Source organism: Nannospalax galili, unplaced genomic scaffold (assembly GCF_000622305.1).
Source record: "Nannospalax galili isolate Female #2095 unplaced genomic scaffold, S.galili_v1.0 scaffold158, whole genome shotgun sequence".
NCBI lineage: Eukaryota > Metazoa > Chordata > Mammalia > Rodentia > Spalacidae > Nannospalax > Nannospalax galili.
Genome location: NW_008345290.1, coordinates 9,714,282 through 9,727,209, shown reverse-complemented (window position 1 = coordinate 9,727,209; position 12,928 = coordinate 9,714,282). Strand labels below are relative to the sequence as shown.

Sequence of the window (12,928 nt, the reverse complement as noted above, 5' to 3'; positions counted from 1 at the left end):
TTTTAAATTATTGCATTTTAATTAATTAATTTATTAATTTATGTGTATTTGTGCACATGCATGCACACACCATAGCATGCATGTGGGGGTAGGGCAGAAGACAACTTGCAGGAGTCAGTACTCTCCTACCATGTGGGTCCTGGGGATTGAACTCAGGTAGTCAGGATTAGTGGCAGGCACCTTTTCCTCTTGAGCCATCTTGCCAGCCCCTCTGTAAGTTTTTAATAGTAATCCAAATGGGGAAGGGAAAGTTGTATGAAGGAACAGTTCTGATGCTGTTGGAATTGAATATTTTTCAGTTTCCCTGGTGATCTTATTTTCATTTTACTGCTTATAAATAAAACTAGAACTTTACTGCTTAGAAATAAATCCAAAGCTTTTTTCCCTAGAGGGAGATTTTATGACTAACCTTCCATGTCAATACGCAAAGGCTGAAATCACCACTCTTCTCTTCCCTCTTTTTTTTTTTTTTTTTTTTGTTCTGGAAAAGGAAAAATCTTTACCTACTTCTATGGAATAGAACAGGAATATGGTGTTCTTTTATTTACTAGCTCTTAAGTCTCTGAGCATGGCTAGATAGACTATAATTTGCCTTGTTAACAGTTGCATATAATTTAAAGTTATTTCTCCTTGCAGGCTAGCTCATAGAAGCCTTGCAATTCGCTCACAGCTAGACCACACATGATTGGTAGAGACCAGTGATTAAAACCCTTACTGATATTTCTCCAAGTACTCTGTATTTATTGTCCTGTTCTGTTCCCTTATCTTCATTTGTGTGGATTGAGTGGCAGCAGGGTCTGTCTGTCCTGTACAAAGCTAAGACATGTATTGTTGCTGCTTAATAAGTATTACTAATATCATGGAAAAAGTGCCTTCATGCAGACCCTGGGGATAAGCTAGACATTTAAAACAGTGGCTATCAGACTTTAATGCACAAGAGAAACTTGAGAGCTTGACAGAATGCAAGTTCCCTGGCCCCAGCCCTAGAGACTGAATTCAGTAGATAGAAGCAGGACCCCAGGAATAATCTCTTTAGGGGTTTCTGATATTGATCATTCACATGCATTAGGGTACAGTTCCTTGTTTAGAGTAAATGAACAATAAAGGCGCCTTTGTGTTCGAAGCCTAGAGTATCTCCACTCATTCCCTTGGCCTTTTCCCACTGTTCATTTACTCATGTGACAAGCTACAAGTACAGACACCACATTTAAAAGACATGGAAAAAAGTTGTTGCTGCTGTTTCACTTATTCTGTGTATTTGCAAATGTGAGTGGCAAGTGCATGTAATTTTTCTTCCCACAAATGGTAACACACACAATATCCTGCACTTACCTAACTCCCTTTCATCTATTTATTTGGTATAGATTGGAAGTTTTGTATCAGTACATAGACATTACTCTCATCCTTAAAAATAAGCTGGATTGCATCCCATGATATTGATGAACTAAAATGTATTCAAACAGTGCACTTTTTATTTTCTCTTTTTGAGACAGAGTGTTACTATGTAGCCCAGGCTGACCTCCAACTGGGCCTGGTCTACCCCCACCCTGCAACACTGGGATTGCAGGCACCTGTTACAGATCTCTGAAGGTGCTAGAACACAGATCTCTGCAGGGAAATCCTCTGACTCCGAAGTCCCCGAGGTAGCAACCAAACACTAGGGTCAGAGAAACGCGCTGGAAGGAAAATGGACTTGGCTTCTTAAAGCTCTAGTTCTCCCTTTTAAAAGAGCTGCAACCAAGAAATCAAAATCAAGAAAGGTGGGAGCGGCTTTCTGCGCGATTCCCTTCCATCAGCCGCGCCTCTGGCTCTCTGGCGCCCTCCCTATCCAGGCCGCACAGGCGCTGCAGCCTCCGCAGTCGGACTAGGCGGGTGCAGCGCGGACGGGGGACCCAGAGTGCCAGGAGGCGGAGGGTGGGCCCCCACAGTCACATGATCCCAGCCAGCTGTTAGCAGCGGGTTGGGGAGCTCAGAGTCTGGGAAAGGGGACGCGCCCGGCTGTCGCCTCCTCTGCTGCCTTTGCAGCCCCTGATGTCTACGCAGTAATTCAGCGGCCACAGCGCCGGCATCCAGCGCTAGCATCCGGCGCCCCCATCCCGGCGGTCGTAGCATCGGCACCGCAGGACTCTGCCGGAGCCCGCCGCCTGGCAGGTAAACCACCGCTGGGAGCGCAAGGCGAGGGAAGTTCCGCTCTTCCCCTGGCGGAGGGGAGGGTGGTCGTCCGCTTCTGCCATTCGCCGCCTCCACTGTCTCTCGGAATCGGAGGGCAGCAATACTCCTGTCGCGTCCCTGCGAGCGCTGGCTCCTGCAGGCTGAAGGAGCCAGGGATCCGAGGAGAGGTGGACTTAGTCAGGGGTGGCTCGTGACCAGACTGTAGGGACACGGGCACTGCAGCCTGGCTGGAACCGGTCTCCGCTCTGCACCTCGCAGCTCCCTTTCACCCGTACAAACCAGGCCTCCGTTTTGCAGCGCCTGGGGAGTGTCCCTGTGCACCCTCACGCGTCCTCTTCTCGGGCGACTCCCGGGATTCGGGGCTCGCGGGCGCGGCTGGCTGAGCGAGCCTGGCTCTGTCCCTGAAGTACCGCACCTGCTGCGTGGGCTGCAAGCTGCGGACGTGGCTGCCTGGCCTGACCTCTGCCTGGGCCGCGCTCGTCCGGAGCTGTGTTCCTGGTCTGCGTCGCCTTAAAGGCCAATAAGCCCGGCTGCGGAGGGGCCAGACACAACTTCGCCCCAGGTCTCCTCACCCGGGCTTTGAGGTGGGGGTGGATCAGGGTCGGGTATCCCCCAGGAGTCAGGACCCTTGCAGGTAAAAGACACCCTGTCTTTCTGAGATGCTATCAGCCTCAGTTGACCTGTGCCTTCTGTGGATTATTTGGCAGCCATAGTGCGGTCTGCAGAGAGAATGGGAGACGCTTGAATTTTAGGGGATTGGTGAGAATTTAGGAATAAAAATGTTTACTGTGTTTGTATCTAAGGCAACTTGTTATTTTCTGTCTCCCAAGCTTACCTGGTAGGATTCTGTTAAATAATAGGACTTTTCTGTGTAATTGTAGCTTCCCAAGTGCCTTGCATTAAGCGTGGATCCCTCTTTCTGGTGTGTGTGTGTGTGTGTGTGTGTGTGTGTGTGTGTGTATCTGTGTACGTGTATGCTGTGCTCCACGCCTGCCTAGGAAACGCATCACGCATCACTTGCAGAGGAAACCTATGCTAATTCAAAATGGCAGCATGAAAAATCAGGCCAGGCAGAAGGCGTGCAGACCGCAGCCCATGGCGGGCAGCTGCCCCCTGACTTCACTTCTTGAGAATCAGTGGGAGGGGGGGGCTCCTCTGGGTGTGGGTAGGCAATGATTGTTCTGGCTGCTTGAATTTGAGCATGCTGCAGAGCCTTGGGGCAAGGAGGAAGTTTGGGGAGCTACAGTTGTTGTTTTTTTCTAACTTGTCAGAAGCTGGTACAAAACCTAACTGAAACTGTAATTTTGATCTGATTTTCTTCAGGGTCATCTAAAATCAACTGTGCAGCTTACAACTGTGCACGGCTTACATACTTTGTACTGACAAGTGGCTCTTAAAAGAGATGGGTGTATAGTGTAAATACCATCCAAGAACACAGTACATAAATACAAATAGCAGATTTCCTTGGAAGAGATGATTTAGCACCACGAACATGCAGACAGCAGGGAATGTCTTGAAAGGTGGCTCATTTTAGGGTTTTTTTTTTTTTTTTTTAAAGCAGCCTCCCCCTCCACCCCTTCACTGCAGTGCTGCCAGCCATCTTGTCTTTTAGGAAAAAGGAAGTGCATAAGTAAGCATGTGTTTTGGGCATAATGGAATAGAGGAAAATGATTCCTGAGGTCAGGAGTGGTGGAGCTAGAGGCAGACTGAGCTGGCTTTCATGGTGGGTGGGAAGGCTGAAAAACAGGGTGAATGGACCACCAAGGTCATGCAAGGACTGCAACTGGCCATGAGGACTCCAGGCCAGGTCCTGTAACTTCCCTATTCAGAGTTCTACACACCCCCTTTCATAGCAGCAGGGGAGAGCAGATTTGCCCTTATTAGGATGGCAAACACCTGGGCAATGGGACGCCAAACTGCAACGTGAACTTAAAAACTAATAGGTGTGTAAGGGATTGATACCATAGTTTCATAATTCAAGCCCATTTAACTTCATGAATTGTGCCGACCTCATATTTATCTTTTCCAGTGATGAGATGCATCTGTAATGACTTTAGTTGTAACCACATCTTTGCAGTAGAAGTACATTCTTTGAAAGAAAAATAGGTAGCCTGACTTGTGTTTGTGAACCATCACACCAATTTCTCTTGCAAATTGCCATGTATCTACCTTTTGAATGCATCTAATTTTAAGCAAAAGTAAATGACAAGCCTATATCAAAATAACCTTAAAGTTGCTCTGAAGTCAAGGCTTTTCTATAACTTGAACCTGAACTTTTGGGTCATGAATCAGTGACCGCAGGTCTGTAAAAGCACAGTTGGAAACTGGATGGGTTAGTGTTGGGCAGGGTGGTGAGGACATGGAAATTCTACCATTCTGTTTTCACAGTCAGTTATCACAGAGAAAGTGACAACAGACTGAGAATGGTTGGTAAGGTCAGTGGGGTAGACAAAAGCCAGGTATTGAGAGAGATGTTGTAGTGAAGGCAGATACAGCTGTGACATTTGATTAGAACTATTGCTTGATTGGGTCATGAATGTGTAAACTTGTTGATAATATTGAAAATAACAAGTTTTAAAAATACATGGGGCTTGGGGACTGGAGAGATGGCTCAGTGGTTAAGAGCACTGGCTGCTCTTGCAGGTGACCCCGGTTCAGTTCTCAGGACCCACATGGTGCTAACAACCATATGTAATGTAACTTCAATTTCCAGGGAATCTGATGCCCTCCCTCTGATCTCTGAGGGCAATGCATGACGTGGGTGCACTTACATACATGCAGGCAATATACTCATCAACACAAAATGAAAATTAAATATTTTTTTAATGCATGGAGCTGGGAATATAGCTTGGTAGCAGAATACTTGCCTAGCAGGTTCCAGACAGTGGGCTCCATCTCCAGCACTGCTACAAACAAACAAACGCATGCATGCAATGTGTATCTGTTGGAGAACAATAAACATACAAATAAGCAAATGTGATTAAAATCCCGCACTACTGTCTAGATCTGTGTGGTCTAGTATGGCATTCATTGACTATCCATGGCTTCTGAGCAGCTGAAATGGGGATAGTACAAAAGGAGATGCCTTGTGGGTGTAAAATATGCACCAGATCTTAAACGTTTGATATGAAAAGAATTAGAAATTGCTATTAGTGATTTTTATGTTGATAGGATATTGAAGTAATATGTTTGTAATTTTTTTCACCAACTTCTCTTTGCCTTTTTAAGTGTGGTTCCTGGATAATATTATTTATTTTTTATTTTATGTGTATGAGTGTTATGCCTGCATGTAAGTGCACCCATGTCGTGCAATGCCTGCGGAGGACAGAAGAGGCTGTCGGATCCCTGGAACTGGAGTCACGGACAGTTGTTAGCTGCCATGTGGGTGCTGGGATCTGAACCGGGTCTTCTACTGGAACAGTCAGCGTTCTTAACCGCTGAGCCATCTCTCCGGCCCTGGACAATATTAAAATGTACATGTGACTTGTATCTGACTTATATTATTGCTTGGCAGCATTGGCCTTGGTAATTTTCAGGAAATAGAGACTGGCAGAGGCTCATGATAATGTTTTCAGATCTGGGTATGAGGAGATAGGAGGAGGGAATGTTGACATGGACTGAGTGATCAATGACATGAGATGAGAGGGAGCATGAAGTGGGCTTAACTAGTTGGATTGTGAGGTGTTTTCTCTTTTATTTTGTGGTGCTAGGATCAGACCTAGAACCTTGTACATGCTGGCAAGGGCTCTGTTCAAGTTTCGTTTCTGTTGCTGTAATTAAATACCCTAGCAAAAGGCAATTTAGGGGCAAAGGGTTTTGGTTTTTTTTAGCTTATAATTCTAGGTTATAGTCCATCATTGAGGGGAAATCAAGACAGTGGGGACTTGAAACAGCTAGTCACAACACATCCACAGTCATCACAGAGAAATGAAGGAATACATGCTCACTTGATTGTGCTCAACTCAGTTTTTCCACTTTTACACAATTGGGGACCTGCTGCCTAGGGAATGGTGCCTCCCACACTGGGCTGCATCTTCTCACATTAATTAACTTAATTAGGATAGTCTCCCACAGACATGGTTAGTACTTTTAACTGCTGAGCCATCTCTCCAGTTCCAAGAACTCTTTATATGTTAGGGAAATTATCTTTTTTGATGGATGTTGCAAATGTATTTTCCAGTATTATATTTTAAAAGTTATATCTCATAAGAATGTTGTTATAAATAAGCCTATTATAGTTTCCTTTGTAAGCTATTAGTTTTTTTTTTTGTCTGCCTAGCTTTGTTTGCTTAGTGTGTTGGCTAGTTTTATTAATTTGACACAATCTAGAATCACCTGGGGGAGAGTCTCAATGGGCGATTGGCTAGATCAGGTTGGCCTGTGGGCATATCTGTGGGGGACTGTCTTGATTACCTTAACTGATGGGAAAACCCAGCCCATTGTGAAAGGCACCAATCCCTGGGTTTGGGTCCTGGATCATAAAGTGTGGAGAAAGTAAGCTGAGTAGTGGGCATGTAGATGCTCATTCATTTTCTCTCTGCTCTGGACTGTGGATGTAATTAGCTGCTTCAAGTTGCTTTGCTGCCTTGACCTCCCTGTAGTTGTTGTACCTTAACCTGGAATTATAGACTAAATAGACTAAATAATAAATAGACTAAATAAACCCTTTCTCCCTTAAAGTTGCTTTTGTCAGAGAGTTTTATCACAGCAACAGAAATGAAACTAAAACACTTTTTTTCCTTTTCTAATATGATTTCAAAATATTTATCCAGATGTTTTATAGTTTTATGAATTGGTAAAATGTTAAAAATTTGAATTTTAGTAACTTAATTTGGATAGGAGTGAGTTGGAGACCTGGAGAGATTTCTATTCTCTTTTCCTGTCCAACAGAGTCAATTATATCAGAACCACCTGTTGTCTAAAACATCCTTTACCTTGGGTTCAGAGTTGGTTTTCGTTATGTACTAATTTCGTACAGTATATGGCTACATTTCAGGATCCTCCATTCTGTTCATCTATTTTGTTTTTTTAAAAGATGTTATTTGTTATTATTGCTATTTATTTATTTATTATTTATTTGTCAGGGTCTCCCTAGTTCTAGTCTTCCTGGAAGTCACTACAGTGAATCAGGCTGGCCTCAGTCTTGCAGAGATCCACCTGCCTCTGCCTCTTGAGGGCTGGGATTAAAGACACCCACCACCATGCTTGGCTATTTTAAAATTTTTTATCTGTCTAAGTGTATTGCCTGTGTGGATATAAGTGCACCCATATTGTGCAATGCCCACAAGGATGGTTGTTAGCCATCATGTGAGTGCTGGGAATTAAACCCTGGTCCTCTGCAAGAGCAGCCAGTGTTTTTAACCACAGAGCCATCTCTCCAGTCCCTGTTCACCTATTTTGGATCGGTGTCAAACCATCTTACTATGGAAGCTGTAATACAGTTTAGTGCCATATAGAGCTTCCACTTCTGAAACCTCTCAGTCTCACTTTTTTTTTTTTTGGCAGACATTGTGTGTGTGTACATATATGTATCTTTTCCTGGTGCTAGGAATTAAAACAGTTCTCTGAGCAAGCACTCTATCACTGAGCGACAATCCAAGCCATCAAGATCATTTTGGACATATTTTCTCTGAAATGCCTATTTGTTTGTTGGTTGCCATATTGACTTCAGTTTAGGGAAGATGAACAGCACTGAGTTATAATGGATATTTACAGCAAAGAACTGGAACATTTTCCTACCTGTCAGATCTTCTCCATCCCTATAAAACCTTATACTTTTTTGTTCATTGAGAATTTGTGCCTCTCTGAGATAGGTAAGTCACAGCCTAGCACTTTGTGCCTCTCCTGGAGTGGTAGGCAATGCCTCCCACCAGCCTGTGCATCTCTTCCCCCCCTCACTCCCATGCCTATCCTCAACCTGAGCCTTCTATAGAGCTTTCCTCTCAGCAACTCTTAGACACTGTTCTGAAGTTCCTGTTGGTGCACGGGCAAGACTACATGCTCCCATTCTCTTGCAACGAGTGAGATTCCTGAGGTCCAAGAAGGTAAGATTCATAGGTGTGTGTTAATCACACTTACATGTTTCCAGTCCCCAGCAGCTCCCCCAACTTCCCTCAGGCTGAAGTGAACTAGATAGAATATCTGGTCTCCCAGTCAGGATAACAGGATGATTACCAAGTCCCAACCAAACCTGGAAGAAAGAGTTAGAGGCTGTTCTTCTGTTCTTACTGATTATATATTTAACTCAAATCTCCCTGTGCCTCTCCACTTCCCTGTGGTGAGCAGGACATCTTGAAAGCTCCCCAATTTCTGATCATTGTTGAGTCCGTCTTCTATCCAACTACTTCCCTCCTTGGTTGCACATAGGAACACCTCTTCTTCCCAGTGATAAGGACCTTGAGACCATCTTAGCTTCATTTTCCCTTGGGTTGATCATAGTGCTTTTAAGCGATTGGATGCTCAAAATATATGTGGCAATTCATCTAGCTTAAAAATCCTAATTACAATGTAGCAATCAAAATTCTTTTGATCTCTCTTAAAGTGAGACCCTAGTGTACTTTTTAAAATTGCACTCAGCAGTGGCCTAGTGACCTGAAAGATTTAATAGAATATCTTAAAGTATCCTTCCTACTCACTAAAGTAATCAGATTAAAAAATCAAAATGCCAATAAAGGAATATGACCTCACTCAAAAAAAAAAAAAAAAACAAAACCCTTAGGGCTGCATAAGCAGATAAAGTGAAATTTAGGGGCTGGAGAGATGGTTCAACAGTCAAGGGCCCTGTCTGCTTGTGTAGAGGACCTAAGTTCGATGTCCAGCACCCACCTGGCAGCTAACAACTGTCTGCAACTCCAGTTCCAGGGCACCCAACACCCTCTTCTGATCTCCATGGGCATTGTACAACACAGATGCACTTACATACATACAGGCGATACATTCATACACATAAAATAAAAAATAATAATGATAAAAAATGTTTTAAAGTGAAATTTAAAGTTTCTATTTTTTATTACTCCAAACTCTGAGTTAGATTCTAACCATTGTAGGACCCTTCTGTTTGTCTATATATCCACATAGCTATCTAGCTATGTATCTATCTATTATCATATATGTTTATATTTATATGCTTATACATGTAAACACATATATGTATGTACATATGCTAATATAGTCACATGTAATATAAAGGTTACTTTTAAAATAATAAAATTGGATAAATTTGCTAATGGTAAAACAACATATGGCTCTAGCATTAATGGATATTTACAAGAAATTTTAAATTTCATTTTGCTAGTTGTTAAATAATATTTCATATAAGCAAGATTTATATTTTATTACTTTATTTCTTCTCTAGGAAGTAGATATTTAAGCCATTTGTTTTATGGTGAGAGTTAAATTACATTACATTTTAAGAATAATGGAGAGGAATTTTTTAAAATCCCTGTTTACAGAGTTAATGGGTATGTATCAAAACACCTAATAACAAAAGCTCAGAATAGACAGTGCACTGTTGAGATGGGAGAGGAAGACAGATGGTGGGATGGGAAGGTTATGATTCTAAACAATCTGCCAAATTCGTGGACACAATGGTAGCAATGGCAGAGATGAGCTGAAAGGATACTGCATGTGGTTTGCCTAGTTGCTGCCAGTGTTTCCCATGGAGAACGCTTCTGGCAGGTGACCACAGCTGGCTGTTCCAAGCACATTCTTCTTTAGCTCCAGGACTCTGTTCTGGAAGGGAATTTTTTCTTAATGAATCCAAATAAGGGAATTTTTTCTTAATGGATCTAAATAAGGGAATTTTTTTCTTCATGGATCTAAATAAGGGAATTTTTTCTTATAACTGCATGGTTGACATTATGGCCCAATTTACACATAAAGAACTTGGTATATGGAAGAACAGAATCCAGACTGGGGATTTATCTGACATTCTTAAACAGCCTTAATGCTACTAAATAGAGTAATTATCCTGACAGTACATATCTAACCTATGACACAAGTGTCTTGTGATTACTCCCTCTCTCCCCCTTGTTTGCCTTCCTGCATTAAAAAAAAAAAAAGTGGCATTCAGTTGATCACCCTTCTTTGCTTCACTTCAGAATCTTTTAAAGACCTCTTACATTGCAGATCTTTCTGCAGCTTGCATTTTAAAAAAGTGGAAACATATTTTAAATGTGCCAGAGAAGTGGACAGAGGTCATTTTTTATTTTATTTTATTTATTTATTTTTTTTAACATTCTTTTGTGGTGAAACATTGGGTATGCCCATTGTAAGGAGACATTAACTACAATGTTATTTTTCAAATATTCCAAGTGTCTATTGTCATCGAGTATGTTCAAATTCATTGAGAGTGTTACTAAATTCATAATATATATTGCTTACCTATTTTCTCAAATAACTGCTACGACTATTTGACAATGTCCTTTGAGTTTTTTGGCATAAAAATCAGGAAACATAAAATGTATTTTCTTGGACTTGAAAAATACTAGATACAGATTTTGAAGCACAATATTTAATTGTATTATAGAACACTTAATACTTCCTTAGCTTCTAGTCTTTTGTGTGAATCAGGATGTCAAAGTGGACATTTTATGTTGATTTATTTTTCTCATCATGGTCATATTTTGCAAACAAGGCAAAATCCAATTGACTGAAAGATAGAGTTGGCCATTTGCCATGGCTAAATTGTGGACTCTCCCCATCCAGCAGAGTCTCTGTCCTGTTATAGGACCATATTTATTAGCTGTAGTGAATTGAACGACAGTATTTTGGTTGCAATTGTTCCATTCAAAATTTTTGGCATTACGGATTCTTCATTGTCATGTGGAAAATTTGGAAATGCTTGGCTGTATATAGCAAAACGCTTGTCTACATATCTGTGAACCATGCATTCCCAGGTCTGTTCCCACTACGCTTGGCACTTTTTTTGCATTTCCTTTTGATTTCTGCAGCATCTTCTTAGATAATAAGCACAATTTAAATGAGTCTCTCTCTCTCTCTCTCTATATATATATATATATTTGTGACCTCTTTTCATTTCAGTAATTTCTTCCCCCATATATATGTATATATATTCTAACTTTTGTGATGTGTCGATAGCAATTTCATACCATAAAAATGTTATTTTTTCTTATATGCAAGTGGCCGCATTTGAGGAAGATTGAGAGATGCCAGCAGTGTGTCACTAAAGTATCGGGAGTTGTAGCTAAGATGAGTTGTCCTTGATTTTCTGGGGCTTTGAGTTTTCAGTTTTAATTAATTAGTTAATTTTGAGACAAAGTTCCCCTGTAGCCCCAGCTGGCCCTCTATGTAGACCAGTCTGGCCTTAATCTCACAAAGGTCTGCCTGCCTCTGCCTCCTGAGTGCTGGGATTAAAGGCATGCACCACAAGTCTGGCTAAAATTTATTTATTTATTTATTTATTTATTTATTTATTTATTTATTTATTTATTTTTATATGTATGTTTTGCCTGAATGTGTGTAAGTATATTACATGCGTATAATGCCCAGGGAGGCCAGAAGAGGGCGTTGGATCCCTTGGAACTGGAGTTACGATGGTTGTTAGCTGCCATGTGAGTGGTGGGAACTGAACTTGGGACCTCTGCAAGAGCAGCTAGTGCTCTTAACTGCCGAGCCATCTCTCCAACCTCTGGGTTTTCAATTTTAAATAGATGCTCTTTATAGTATCCATATAGATTCACCATGCAGTCTGATTTCCAGTTTGAAGCCCAAAGTGGGACAAAATCCCAGCTTCCTCCTGCTATGTCATACTAATGGAGTTTGGAAAAGACCCCACCCTTTCCTCTTAATCATGAAGGTTGGACTTCATTGGCCTATACCTCTAAAGCAAAGAATATTGCCACTAATGATGTTGCTAGATGCAGATGAAAATTAAATAGTTTCTTTAAAAATAAAATGAGAAACAGGAATGAGAAAGTTGACCTTGAAGATGTTTCGTACCCAAGGAGGATTGTTATATTCGTCTCTCTTTTTTTTTTTTGGTGTTTTTGAGACAGGGTCTCCCTATAGCCCCAGCTGTCCTGGAACTCACTATGGGGACCAGGCTGGCCTTGAACTCACAGAGATCCACCTGCCTCTGCCTCCTGAGTGCTGGGATTAAAGGTGTGTGCCACCACGCCCAGCTAGTCTTACATTTAAAGGCTGTTTATAAGAAAACATGCATCTACAAAAGGAAAGGGGGTGTAAAGCAAATCTCATGTACCTGCTCATCACCTAGCACAGTTTTAATTTCAAGGCGATTCTTGTTTCCTCTGAACTCTTACCCTTCCTCTCCATCAGGAATTATTTTTATATCATTTTGCATAATATATGTTTGTACAAGACATGGGCTTTTTGATTAGGGTCTTTCCTGTCCTGTCCTGTCCTGCCCTGTCCTGTCCTGTCCTGTCCTGTCCTGTCCTGTCCATCTTTGGAATTTTACTGTGTTGCTGAGGCTGGTCTCAAACTCTGCTTAAGCAATTCACTCACCTTAGTTTCCTGAGTAGCTGGGGCTACACGTGTTGGCCACCACACTTGGATAAGACATGGACTAAGAAAAAATTTAATGGAGGTCACCACAGCATTGTGATCCTATATAAGACAGTAACAATAATTTCTTTATATCATCAAATATCCAGTCAATGTTCATGTTACCTGAATTGTCTTAGAAAACTGTTGAATGGGTTTAAATTAGGATCCAGGTAAGTGCTCACTGCAATTGATAGATGCATATCATAAGGAATTTAAGCTCTTAATC

General features: G+C 41.7%; 1 protein-coding gene across 1 annotated transcript in view; it reads left to right on the top strand.

Annotated features, from left to right (window-relative positions):
• The first annotated feature begins 1,859 nt into the window (after positions 1–1,859).
• Scrn1 (secernin 1) overlaps positions 1,860–12,928 on the top strand; it is a 71,598-nt gene continuing 60,529 nt past the window's right edge. The window contains exon 1 of the mRNA XM_008841531.2: positions 1,860–2,151. The gene's annotated coding sequence lies outside the window, so the exon portion shown is untranslated. The remainder of the gene's footprint in view (positions 2,152–12,928) is intronic.